The 13,121-nt window shown below is 34.1% G+C and overlaps 1 pseudogene; it reads left to right on the top strand.

The window, feature by feature from the left end:
• The first annotated feature begins 5,111 nt into the window (after positions 1-5,111).
• Positions 5,112-10,261, top strand: LOC106344644 (annotated as a pseudogene).
• The last annotated feature ends 2,860 nt before the right edge of the window (positions 10,262-13,121 follow it).

Below are 13,121 nucleotides of genomic sequence, written 5' to 3'. Positions count from 1 at the left end.
GTTCATTTACATTACTTGGATTTGATTACTTAGATTTGGCGTTGTTACTTAATGTCATTCTTATGCATACACATCAATGCATACGCATCAAAGTTTATTTCTGTTTTAGTTTCTTGTTGATACTACATGCCATTCAACAAAGGAGACAAACTATTAAGTTTTCTTATATCGTTTGAAAACACAAGTATTAAGTTGCTTGAACTAAACTATTTTGTTGCGTCTGTCTTTTAATAGGTTTGACTTCTTTTTTTTTTGAACAACTTAATAAGTTTGACTTCTAAGTTGTTATAATGCTCGTTAAGTTGAACTGAAGTATGAACACAAGAATAATGTTTGTACAAGGAACTTGCATTCAAATAAAAACTTTGAAATGAGGACTCATTATGTTAAGTAATCTATGTTTGTTACGTTTGTATTGAACACAGGAGTAATGTTATGTAAGATACGTTTCTGAAACGTATGATAGAGGTTCATATACTTCTTTTGTTGATCTTCTGGTCAAAAGCTATAGTTAAGCATGGAATGTGACGTTTGGGTGATGTTATCATGCAAAGACTTACGAAAACATCTTCTGAACAATTGTTTGTTGCAGGAAATAACACACGTATAGTACATGGAACACCATTCAACTTCTAAATGGTGACCCGCGGGCCTGCCCGCAAAGACCTGTGCACTAGGCGGGGCGGGATTGGTCAATGCTTCTTGGAACCGCATCCCGCGGCGGGCCAGCCCGCTGTGACCCGACTGAACTTGAGCCCGTTGCGGGGCGGGCCATTTGGTTGCGGGTGAGCTCGTTTGTCATCTCTAATAATATTAGAGATTAAATGTAACATGATTTTCAAGTAATAGGTTCATTTTAAAAAAATCACACATGAATCGAGGTTGTGACTTCTGTTTTAATATATAAGATTTGTATCTTCTTCTATATATATATATCCGGATTATTATTTCATTATTAAAATCGTAACTATATATATAAAGATTAATAAAATATTGTTTTATTGTCATATTCAAAAATATTGTAACATTTCAAAAATTAAAAAAGTTTTTAAAAAATTAACCTTTTCGCTTCATAAATTTGTATTATCGAGTAAATAATTAAACATTTAGTTTTTGTTTAATTTTTAAAATAAACTATATAGTTTAAAATTTGATTTCATTGGTTTAAGGTAGTAAAGATTAATCATTGTTAGATAATATAATTTTTTTTATTTAAAAAAAAATCTTTATAATTTTAAAAGTTAACATAGACAAATATTTAAATATTTAACATATGGAGATATAGTATTACAACATTAAATTATATCTATTTAATTTATACTATCTATAAATTCAATGGATCATCTATTGTTTAAATCCAATTATTGATAGCCCAATAAAAATTTATGTAGACCCAAAATTTAAATGATAAGATTAGAGATTGAATATAACATGACGTTCTAGGAATAGGTCCATTAGGTTCATTTTTTAAAAAATCACACATGAATCAAGGTCGTGACTTCTGTTTTAATATATAAGATGTTTTAACAAAATCCAAATATACTTCAAATTCTCAAAATTCTAAAAATAACATAATATAAAACATAAAAATTTGAATAATGGAAGAATAAATACTTAAATTTACATAAAAAAATTCAATTTAAATATTTTGATGGAGAAAAATAATATATTTTTAGTATTTTGAACATATTTTGTTATTTTAGATATTTTCATATTAATGAATATTTAATAGATATAAAACTTAAAATAACCAATATATTTCAGTATATAATTGTGTTTTAAATATTTTCGGTATCCAAAATATTTCAGTTTGGATCGGATTCAGGTTTGGTTATCCGGATTAAACTTTAACATCCATTTGAGTACTTAATCAATTTTAGTTTGTGTTTAGTATTACTTTCAAATCAAGTTCGGTTCGGTTCTTCGGATCCAAATATTTTACCCAGACTTACTTTCTTCTACTAATATAAAGAAAAATAAATAAATGTAAAACTAATATGTTGGGCTTATTTTACATACATAATTATTGGACCACACTCCATATAATTATTTTACTAAATAAAAAACTCTTTATATTTCACTTAATTTAGCCAAACACATAGAAAAAGGCATTTTTATTAGTTTATAAAATCAGTTAGGCATGAACATTGGCTATCCATTTAGTTACGGGTTGTTCTTTTCGGTTATCATTTTTTTAAATTAGGCCCGCTTGAATATTATAAATTTATGTGTTGGTTTTGAGTTGGACCATTCTGGGTATGGATGAGTTCGGTTCTGATGTGTTGGAACCTAAAAATATTTAAATAACAAATGTATCTGAAACGGATTCGGATATTTGTACAAAAAATAACCATATTACCCAATTCAATTAGATTTTTTGAATACAATTAGTTATATTACGACTCTTCTAAAATATATAACACTAATTATGAAAAACAAATATAAATGCATAAAAAAGTAAGAACCAATATTCGCGCGGATGTGCGGTTAAATCTCTAGTTTAGTAATATTATAGGTTAGACAAAATATATAAAGTATATTGTTAAAAATATTCCATCTAGATGTAACTTCAATTTTGTTGCTAAATTCGTTTTTAATAGTATTGATATAAAAAAAAGTTAAGATTGACAATTTCAAATTGAAATTAAATATCTTATCAATACTAAATATCTTTGCAGTAATGATTCAATCACTAAATTGAATATCTGTTCAGCCGCAGTTATAGCAAAAACTGAAATATATTCTAAACGTAGTATCTTCAAAATGTTAGTTATTATATTGAAAATTAGTAGTGTATCCGCGCTACGCGCGGAGCGATTGTCTTTTGGTGTAATTTGTATTAGTTGATGTAGCCATATTTTGAGCTGTAGCCATATTTTGAGCTATAGAATGTTATATAAAAGTGTTACTTGTTGTTGTTGTTTTTATGAGAAAGCATTGGTGAGAAAGAAAAATATATATTCATGAGGACAAATCATTTATAATTATTTTTTTAAAAATTAAAATCAAAGTAGAGAATATGACAGAAATGATATTAGAATTAGTACCCAATAAATCCTTTTTAATTTTTTTTTTAATTAAGTTGGCATCATAGATTACTTTCTCAACATACCAGACAACTTTTTTTTTGTACGAAACCATTGATCAATGCAGACAAAATGGAAATTATGGCCGCAAGTAAGAGAGCAAAGATTGTTTCCATCCTTGTAATTTCTGAAGCATACAATGCATATATCATTTTCCTCTTCCGTAGTTGGAGGCCTATTAGTACCCTCTAGATCGGTGATGATCAGATCAACGTCTAGTCTTGATGTTGCGTTTTGGTTATAGTCTTTAATAGTTAGAGTAACTTGAAGATCATTAGCTAAGATATTGATGCCGTCTCTTACTTCATTCATCACGTATTGGATAGTTTCTTCAATGAGGAATGTTGAATCGAGGTAATGAATGTCATGGTATGTTAACATGTATTCCATGCTCTCAGTTATTAAGTCATTAAAATTATCTTGGTTGTCGATGATAGATAGTAGCCGAAAATCAATGATGGATTGTTATGTGTTGGATCTGTGGATGTAGACTTGTAGTGTTTGCTTTGGGTTTTCACCTGAACTACTTGTTTGATGTGAGAGCCTATGAGATATAAGTGGTTGGTTACTCGTTCTTGAAGTATCTATGGGAGGATAAGGTAATGTATAAATGTATTATATAGGGTGAGGTTAAAAAGATGAATTTATTGTCTTCTTCTAACTTAACTTTGGTTTTAAAGATCATTTATTCATGGGTGTTAATTTTTTTGGAGTTATTTGTTTGTGTTGAATTGACTTTTTTTAACGTTTTACAGTTTTTTTTATCAAGACTATGTATTATTTTCATATTGCGTTTATTTTGAAGAGACTTTCATAATATTAGTTGTTATGTAACGTTCGATTTTAGTAATAATATAACTTTAATTTTAAATTGTTAAGCAGTATATGGTTTAGCTAACCAAAGACATTTGTGCTTTTTATTGTAATGTTTGTATAGGGGGTGTTTTATAACTAATTGAGTCATAGCTAAGCTTTGCATGAATTTTATATAATTCATGGTTGTAGTGGAATATTTTTGCTTTGTTTTTGCAGGGGATGTATATACCGTTTTGTCATTTTTTAAGTTGCGTTATCTGTAAATATGAGATAGTATTTTTTTTCATGGGACTGCGAGAAAGATTAAAGAGAATTGTTTGAATGTAAATTATAAGGTATTTTGGGAGCTTAACTTGTGTTTTGGTACTTTTCAATAGACGATTATGAATATATTTTATTTTATTTGTTCTTTTATATCTGTGATATGTACTTTTTCATATATGTTTTGCTAATTATTCAAGACAGTCAAAACAACATGGATTTATTTGGACAAATTAAAATTGCTTCTTATTGGTTTTTTTATTTAATCTTTAAAATCAAAATACAGAAAGCTTAGAGACTAAAATCTTTGAAGCAAGGAAATAGATAAACTGGTGGAATTGATCCCTTTTCCAAAAGGAGATATAACCCACTTATTAACATAGATCTCAACGGCGCAGATCTTCATCGCTCCAAAACACTTATTTATAGCTCGACCTTGGATCTGTTACAAGCGCCGCTCTTAATGAGAATAAATGAGACAGAGTGAGAAGAGAAGTGGGGTGAAGCTTAATGATTAAATTAAAGCTTGATTTTAAGAAATATTGAAGACGTTACACGAATGCGCGACTGGGGACGATGGAAGGCGATGGCTTTAAGATGAAGACGACAAAGCTAACTCTAAAAAAACGGGCCGATCAATAAATAAACAGAAAACCCAAAGAAAAAAAGAAGGAGAAGAACCGCGTGTTCGAAGCAAAAGAGTAAAGAAGAAGCTGTCTCTTGTCTCTGATCGACACGTGGCACGATATGGAGATATGAGAAGTGAGATGGCAGCATGTGGAACATTTCTCTTCTACTTTATTTAAAAAAAAAAAAAAAATCCTTCTTATTTGATGCATTGAAAACTATTAAACGCACCGTTTTGCTCTGGGGGAAAAAGAATGCGATAAGGGTTTTGGGAATCGATTTGTACGGCTAGGTTTTACCGGCGCCGTCTACGGGGTTCCGATGACAGACGTTGGGGTTTTGGCTTCCCAGGGAAAGGCTCTGGTCTCTCCAGGGGTGGAGATGGTTTCTTCGGTTGGTTTAGGAGGAAACAAAGGTTCATGGGTTGGAGCTGTTCAGGGGCAGAAAATCCTGAAGAAATACGATGTTGAGGTGACGATGAAGGATGGTGTTGGATCGGTTATTGTTCCAGATGAGATCACGAAGGATTTCGCTCCCTTATGGGATGATTTCCTTGTGGGGAAGTTTCTGGATACTGCTCCTCATATAGCCAAAGTTCATGCCATCGTCAACAAAATTTGGGCTTTAAATGATAAGGAAAAGATGATTGATGTTTTTGAGGTGAACCCCACTTCGATGAAGTTCAGGATTCTTAACCAAGCGGATCGAAACAGGGTTCTTCGGAGAGGAATGTGGAATCTTGCGGGCATTTCGGTGGTTATGACTAAATGGTCGCCGGTGGCTGAAAAGGAGAAGGCTCCGGCGCAAGCAATACCAATGTGGGTTCATTTGAAAAATGTTCCTTTGAGTATGTTCTAACTTAGTTTTGTGGCAAGTCCGGTGGGCAGTCCAGTGAGGCTACATCCAGAAACAGCTCAATGTTTGAATCTGGATGTTGCTAAGATTTTTGTGAAAGCGGATCTTACGAAGGAGCTACCAGCTAAGATGAACTTCAACATACAAGGTCAAGACATTTTGGTGGAATACTCCTACCCGAGGCTGCCATCGAAGTGTCTCAAATGTGGTAAATGGGGTCACAAAACATGCCCAATTACTAGAAAAGAGCAAATAGATCTCCCTGTAGTGCTGGTAGAGAAAGAAAGTGTAAGAGTGGAAACCACCGGGAGGGGGGGGAGTAAAAGAAAATGCCACAATAGTGGAGTTGCATTCCAAGTGGTGGAAGTGATGCAGATTGGTAACCTGGATGAAACAAATAAGATTATGGAAAAAGAGATTGTAGTGGAGCAGATTGAAGTAAGCTCTGAGCAGACCACTGAAGTGTTAGGGGTGAGTGCAGAGTCGCTCCGGGAAACTGGGAAGGCAATAGAGATGTCGGAGGCTGCGGAAGTAGCTCAAGAAAACTCTATTCAAGAAAAGGAACATGAGTGGTTGGATGTCTCGCCTGGGAAATCATGTCGATCTCTTACCACAACTAACAGAGTGGGGGAGTCTGCTCAGGATTCTATCCTCACAAACTCTCGTTTTTCTGTGTTGAGCTCTGAGGAAGAGGAAGAGGGAGAGGAAGAGGAAGAGGGAGAGGAAGAGGAGGAGGGTGAAATAACAGAACCTGTGAAAGATTTTGAGCTGCAGACAGATGATTCTCTAAAATCTCCTGTGGGGGCTGTAGGAAAGGTTAAAGAAGGAGTTATACAACGTCAACCTCTCCCTAGAGATTCAAAAATGAAGCATAAGTTTTTGGGTGATACATCTGTTCAGAAAGCGCAGGAGGTTGGTCCCAGCGAGCTGAATAAAAAGAAATCTCGTCGTCATCAATAATGTCTGGATTCTTTTGGAATATAAGGGGATTCAATAAGTCTTCAAAACATTTGGTGGTTAAAAATTGGGTAAGGAAGTGCAGCTTTCAGTTTGGTTGTTTGATTGAAACTCGGGTGAAAGAAAATAAAGCTAAAAGGATACTAGATACGGTTTTTCCGAACTGGTCTTATATCACTAACTACGATCATCATCGTTTGGGGAGAATTTGGATAGTATGGAGTCCGATGGTGAGAGTCACTCCATGTTTCCAGAGCGCTCATATGATTACTTGTTCGATTCTATTGGAGGGGATGGCAGAGGAGATTTTCTGCTCATTTGTCTACGGTTTCAACCTGGAGGAGGAGAGGAAAGAACTCTGGAGAGACATAAAGGATCACCATGACTCTCCTCTTATTCAAAAGTCGCCTTGGATAATCTTTGGAGATTTTAACGAGATCTTGAATGGTGTGGAGCATTCGGATCACAACGGTACTTACGATTCTCTAGGTATGAGGGATTTCCAAGAAGTGGTTAATTACGCCTCTCTCATGGACATGTCTTATCAGGGGCCGAGGTTTACGTGGTGTAATAAAAGAGATAATGGCGTTATCTGTAAGAAGCTAGATCGTACTTTGATGAATGAAGCCTGGTTAAGGATGTTTCCTCAATCTTATTGTGTTTTCGAGGCAGGAGGGTGCTCGGACCACCAAAGATGTAGGATATTGATTCAAACTGAGGTGTTGAAACCAAGGAAGCCGTTCAAGTTTATAAACGCGGTTGCGGACATGCCAGAGTTCCTTTCGTTGGTAAATGATTTCTGGTCGGGGACAGAGCCCTTGTTCAACTCTACATCTGCTCTATTCAGATTATCAAAGAAGTTAAAGGCACTAAAACCAGCACTAAAGCAGCTGAGTAAGGAGAAAGTGGGTGATATCTCAAAAAAGACAAAAGTCGCTTACTCAAAGCTATGTGAGTGTCAAACAAAGACCCTCGTCGATCCTACTCAGCTCAATATGATGGCTGAATCAGAAGCGTTGGAGAGATGGGTTTTTCTCGCTAAGCTGGAAGAGAGAGTGCTAAGTCAAAAGGCTAAGATTTTCTGGTTGGGAGTGGGTGATGGAAACAACAAGAATTTCCAGAGGGCGGCCAAAGTCCGGGAGGTCCGCAACTCAATCAGAGAGATTAAAAGAGCTGATGGGTCTATTGCAGATAATCAAGAAGACATCAAGAAAGAAGCAGTGGATTATTTCTGCAACTTTCTTAATCACACCCCTCCTGATTATAGTGGTGTAAGTAGTGATGAGCTCAAATCTCTCTTGGACTTTGCTTGCGCTGAAGAAGATAAGAATATGCTAATCCGAGAGGTTTCTGCTGAAGAGATCAGAAAGGTTATCTTTGCAATGGCAGCGGATAAATCTCCTGGTCCGGATGGTTACTCCAGTGAATTCTTCAAAGCCACTTGGGCTATCACCGGTAGGGATTTCGTCAATGCAGTGCAGTCTTTCTTTGATAAAGGTTTCCTTCCAAAAGGGATCAACTCCACGATATTGGCGCTCATTCCCAAGAAAGATGATGCCATATCTATGAAGGATTACAGACCCATTTCGTTCTGCAACGTGATCTATAAGGTCATCTCCAAAATCTTGGCTAATCGCTTGAAAAGACTGCTTCCGGAGTTCATATCTTCGAACCAGTCGGCGTTTGTCAAAGATAGGCTCCTTATGGAGAATGTTTTATTGGCTTCGGAGCTTGTAAAAAACTATCACAAGGATACAGTGTCAGCTAGGTGTACGGTCAAAATAGACATCTCCAAGGCTTTCGACTCTGTTCAGTGGCCCTTTCTACTCTCAGTCCTTTCAGCGATTAACATTCCGGAGAGATTTATCTTGTGGATCAAAAAGTGTATCGAGCTGGCCTCTTTCTCTATTCAGATAAATGGAGAGCTAGCAGGGTATTTTAACAGCAAGAGAGGGCTCAGGCATGGATGTTCTCTTTCGCCGTATCTATTTGTGATTTGTATGCAAGTGCTGTCTAAACTTCTCGACAAAGCAGCAAAGCAGAAGCGTATCGGTTATCATCCTTACTGTCAGGATTTAAGCCTCACACACCTCTGCTTTGCTGATGATGTTCTTGTCTTCTCAGATGGGAAAAAGAATTCTATTGAGGGTATATTGGATGTTTTTCGGGAGTTTGCAAAAATGTCGGGGTTGAACATCAGCCTTGATAAATCAACCCTGTATATGGCTGGTGTTACTGATGAGGACAATGTCGCAATTCTTGAGCAGTTCCCGTTTGAAGCAGGTTCTCTCCCGGTCAGATACCTCGGTCTCCCTCTAATGTCAAAAAAATGACGGTTAATGATTATTCTCCTTTAATCTCGAGGATCAGATCGAAGATAAGATCCTGGACTGCACGACATCTCTCGTTTGCTGGTCGTTTACAGCTTATTGGCTCGGTAATCTATAGCTTGACAAACTTTTGGATGTCAGCTTTCCGCTTGCCAAATCAGTGTATCCAAGACATCAATAGTGTGTTCTGCTTTCCTCTGGTCAGGACCTGTTATGTCCACTCAGAAGGCAAAAATATCTTGGTCTGATGTCTGTTCTCCGAAAGATGAGGGTGGCTTGGGTCTAAGATCTCTGAGAGAGGTAAACAAGGTCTCCTGTTTAAAATTAATATGGCGCATCCTTTCGACTCAGTCTGCTTTGTGGGTTCAGTGGATTCATAGGTATCTCATAAGGAAAGGTTCTTTCTGGAGTGTTAAGGACTCAAGCTCTTTGGGTTCATGGATGTGGAAGAAACTTCTAAAGCTTCGCCCTCTAGCCTCACAACTTATAAGAGTAGACATTCAGAATGGAGCGTCGACATCTTTCTGGTATGACCAGTGGTCTGCGTTAGGTAAGCTGATTGAGTGGACAGGAGACAGATGATGCATTTCTCTCAGAATTCCGATTAATGCAACAGTGGAGAGGGCAATCCAGATTTACAGATGTCGAAGACACAGAACTGCTGTCCTGGTGCAAATTGAGCAGGAGATCATCAAACTTAGGGATCAAGGACTTGGCCAACAAGAAGATATCTACCTTTGGAAGAGGGAGAATGGAGATTTTCGTCCTGGTTTCTCCTCTTCCCAAACATGGAAACTCATACGATCTCAGTCTCCAAAGGTTTTATGACACAAAGGTGTTTGGTTCCCTGAAGCTACTCCTAAGTATGTTTTCCTTGCGTGGTTAGCGACTCACGACAGGCTCTCGACGGGTGACCGGATTCTTAAGTGGAACCCTCAAGCTGTCACTATTTGCTGGCTTTGTCACACTGCAGCAGAAAATAGAGATCACTTGTTTTTTGAATGTCTTTACTCAGATGAAGTCTGGAAAGGAATCATAAAGGACCTGGCAGGCCCTAACTGTCCGAAACAATGGTCACTTTTGGTTCAACTAATGGTGTCTGGGGTGCAGGGGAAAACATTGACATTCTTGGTCAGATACTGCTTTCAAGCAGCGGTTTATGCTATCTGGTTTGAGCGTAATGCTCGTCGAGTTGGAGAGCCCCCAAAGCCCTCTAGTCTACTGATTAGTTATCTGAACAAGTTGGTTCGGAACAGAATATCTTCGCTTAGAGGAAGAACAGGGAATAAGCATGAGAAGGCCATGGAAATATGGTTTGGGAGGAGATAAATTTTGATTCTTTCTTTCTTTTTCTATTCTAAACCTTAGAAAAAAACTTAGTTTTTTCTTTTCATGTCTATAAAAGGTAGCAGTAGCTTGTAAAAAGGTTTTTTGAAGTGAATAAATTTAAAATTCTTTCAAAAAAAAAAAAAATATATAGATATTGATAAAATCTAGGGATTGATTTTTTTTTTCTTTCAAAAAATGTTCTGTATTTCAGTATAACAGATTTGGAAGTTGATTTTTGATACTTTATTTTAATCATATAATTTTAAACTTTGCTGGGTCTTCATGGTTACAAATTTGATTACTTATTTATAAATTAAAAGCATCAAACTAATTTTCAATGGTGTACAATTGAGTATGATATAAATTCAGTTTAATGATTATATATATATTAGTCGTGGCATATTCATTTAAGAAAGAGGTATATAATCTTGATAAAATTATATGATATTGTATGATGTTATGCGACCCACTTATAATTAAATATAATGTTTTGGTGTAAATATTAACTGCCCATTAAATAAATAATAGAAATCCAGTTATAATTGATTTGTTCGATGAAGAAGTACCAGTAAGTATGGACGAATCGTATATTGTTCTACTTGAAGTATCTTATAATTAAATTGTATATTTTTCGATGCATATGTTAATATTAATTAACAAAGAATAGATTCCCTAAACAATTATATTTTTTTTTGCAAACGTAAATCATTAATTTGTAATAGACGTATACACATTATTGATGCTCAAATCTATTTCCTTTTTAGTATGCATCCTCTCAAATATTGATCCATTAACAAGATGAAATTTTAGTTGGACTAAAATTGTATTAAAATTGGAATATCACTTTCACAATATATTCACTATTCATCAAAACATTCATGAATATATATTACAATACTCTAAATATAATAATAAATCAAAACGGATTACATATTGGGTCATCTATCAGTTCAACCGATAACCAGATCTCGGGTTTTAGCGGTTGTTACGAGTTTTACAGAATTTTTAAATAACAGTTAAAAAAAAAAACTAAAATGGATTACATATGAGCCACCGAATTTGCCAATTTAATTGTGGGTCGGGTCGGGTTTCAAAACATTGAATATAATGTCTCATTTGTAATATCTAAGTGTAGATACAATTAAAATACAAATTTATATTAAATAAATTTGGAATGTTTAGAAAATAATCCCGGATCAAAATCTACTCTAGTTATAATTAATTGGTTAGATGCAAGACATGATATAAGGATATAGTTGAGTCATTTAATGAAATGCTTAATGATCAATTTAATAGCAACGACAGTCTTGTAATACCGAAAGAGAATCAAGGAGATATCAAAAAGGGCAATTCTCGTATAGATTTTTTTTTTTTTAGTTTTTGTCACAAAAATAGATCTCAAAAACTAAAATGACCAAAATGGCATTTTTTATTTTGAAAATTTTAATTTTTTTTTAATTTTTAAAATTTGAAATCCTATCCCCAAAACCCCACTCCTCGACTGTAAACCCTAAACCCTAAATTCAAAAACCTAAACCCTAAACCTTAAATCATAAACCCTTAAACTCTATCTCTTAACTCTAAACCCTAATGTCTAGATTAATTAACCCTAGGGGTATAAGTGTATATTTACTTATTTTGATAAAACATTTAAGTCTATTTTGGTTATTTTATTTTTAAGGTCTATATTTGTGACAAAAACATTTTTTAGGTCTATCCTAGGGAATTTCTCTATCAAAAATGGTTTTCTATTAATATTTTAATAGTATAGACTAGATTTTGATCCGTGCTTTCAAAACGCATACATTTTTTATTGAACATTTTGATAAAATACACATGAATCTATAATTGTTTATTAGAAAACAAATAAATTTAAAGTTGTTTTATTATAATGTTTGAATTTCAAGTGTGCTTCCATATCTGATTTAGACCCGTGGTCGAACAAATAGACTTACCAATTCGTACATAACCTGTATTTAGCATATGTTAACATATATAAATTGATACTATTATCAATTTTAAAAATTTATTCAAAGTTTTATATAAGTATAGATATATGAGAATTAATATAGTATAATTTGTTTGTTTAGATCCGTCCTCCAATATTTTTAAAAGATTTTAAATGGTTTAAAACTGGATCTAATTTTTAGTGATAAAAATATATTTGACAATATTTTCCGAGGAATATAATTTTGTTCTGACAAATCCCCCAAAAAATGTTATTGATATGTTAAGTTAAAGAAATTTATACACATTAATAGCTTGTTTGTTAAGATATTTTTTTACATACCTATTTTTTGACAAAAGAAATAAATACTCACATATTTTTTTTAAAAAATGATTTTTTGTCATTACGCATTCGTTTCCTACAAAATTATTAGATTTAAAAATATTTTAATGATGGCTTTACATTCCTATTTATGTTGGTAAGAAATGGCCCATGCCCATTTTTGTTGTAATTTCTGAATTATTTAAAATGAAAGCAGCTAATTGGTTGATTAATATGTGGATAAAAATATTTTTTATAAATACAAATAAAAGAAATGGAATAGCAATGTAAATAATTTTAAAAGGCAAGAGCAGATGTATTATGGATTATGCTTTGATAACTAGACTTTTTGAACATCAAATGATTTGAATGGAATTTAACAATCCTCAAACCAATAACAATGGATTATGGTTAGATTTTAAAAATTCATAAACCAATAACCATGGAATCTTAAAATAATGTAACTCACCTAAAATTTGTTTACCAATAATCCCTCCTTAAATTGTATTGTTGCAGGTTTACGTGATAGTAATGGTCTATTCATCAAATTCACAATGGAGAGAAGAATCCTACATACTCTCGATCGAATAC

This window comes from Brassica oleracea, chromosome C5 (genome assembly GCF_000695525.1).
Source record: "Brassica oleracea var. oleracea cultivar TO1000 chromosome C5, BOL, whole genome shotgun sequence".
NCBI lineage: Eukaryota > Viridiplantae > Streptophyta > Magnoliopsida > Brassicales > Brassicaceae > Brassica > Brassica oleracea.
Note: the sequence above shows the minus strand (reverse complement) of the source record. Positions and strands in the feature narration are given on the sequence as shown.